Below are 1,520 nucleotides of genomic sequence, written 5' to 3' on the forward strand. Positions count from 1 at the left end.
TTATTATTGTTGTTATTATTGTTATTATTATTGTTATTATTGTTATTATTGTTATTATTATTGTTATTATTGTTATTATTATTGTTATTATTGTTATTCTTCTTATTATTATTGTTATTATTATTATTATTATTATTATTATTATTATTATTATTGTTATTATTATTATTATTATTATTATTTTTATTTTTATTATTATTATTATTATTATTATTATTGTTATTATTATTATTATTATTGTTATTATTGTTATTATTGTTATTATTATTATTATTATTATTATTATTATTATTATTAATAAATTTATATTAAAATTGATATAAAAATATTTTGTCATTTAGACCATGAACCATTACATATTTCATCAAATTTTAATTAAGAACACATTTTCCTATGTATCATGATTTAAGTAAACTGGGAAATGGAAATTTGAAAGACATTATTTAAGGTTTAAAAAATGACATAAGTGTGTGACAATTGTGTGTAATTTGAAAAACAAAGTGTATTGAGGTTCAAATCTGACCACATATAAGGAAAAATTAAAAAATCATTTCAAACCATAATAGTGAAAACCACAATCATTTCATGATATTTCTTTGTTTGCATTTAAGTTTTTCCCAGAAAATAACATAAACACCTTTGCAAAAATAGCACATAATTTACCATGTAACTTGGTTTCTAAAAATCTACAAATGGTTAATGAGAAGGACATTCTTTACTATATGGAAGAAACAAATTTTTTTTTAGGTTTCAAAGAATGAAAGAAGGTTAAAACCCTCGGGTGATCCTCATATTTGTACAAGAATCTCAATTCGGTTAGAAGTTTTAAGTTTTAAGTTGTCTCAATTGATTCCTCATTTTTAAAATGCGATGTAATTTGGTCATTTTCATTAATAAAGAGTTGACAACGATAACTCAATGTCACGTGTCAGTTTGCAGTTTTTTTAATTTTTTTATATTTTTTAAAATTATTTATTTATTTATTTTTTTAAAAATATTTTGTCAAGTGTCAAATGAGATCCTGCCACGTGGTAAAGACAGTGTGAAAGTGGCAAAAATCTTAATTTAGTCATTTTATTGGTATTTAATATCATTTTAGTCCTAATGTTTATTTTTTAAAATTAGAGCAATTTCATCCCTCAATTAATTAAAACCAAATTTATCTTTTATATAGATATATAACTAGAACTGGGCAAAATTTATTGAATTGTACTGAACTACAGTTATCTATACTTTATTATATTGAAAAAAACTGAACTAAAATATACTTAAAAGTAATTAACTTATTCTTTAGTTCAGTTTAAAAAAACTGAACTTTATGCAGTTAACTAGTTAAGTGTGGATAATATTAAATTTATTTCTTTTCTTTTTATATGCTCTTTTTTTTTTGTTTTTAAATGTGATATCGAAGTGATCTTTTACACAACTAATTAAATCTGTTATGTAATAATTTTTTATTTAATATTGTTTCTAAATTTTATTTTATTACTAATTAAATCTGTTATGTAATAATTTTTTAT

This window comes from Vigna radiata, chromosome 8, assembly GCF_000741045.1.
Source record: "Vigna radiata var. radiata cultivar VC1973A chromosome 8, Vradiata_ver6, whole genome shotgun sequence".
In the NCBI taxonomy this organism is placed as follows: Eukaryota; Viridiplantae; Streptophyta; class Magnoliopsida; order Fabales; family Fabaceae; genus Vigna; species Vigna radiata.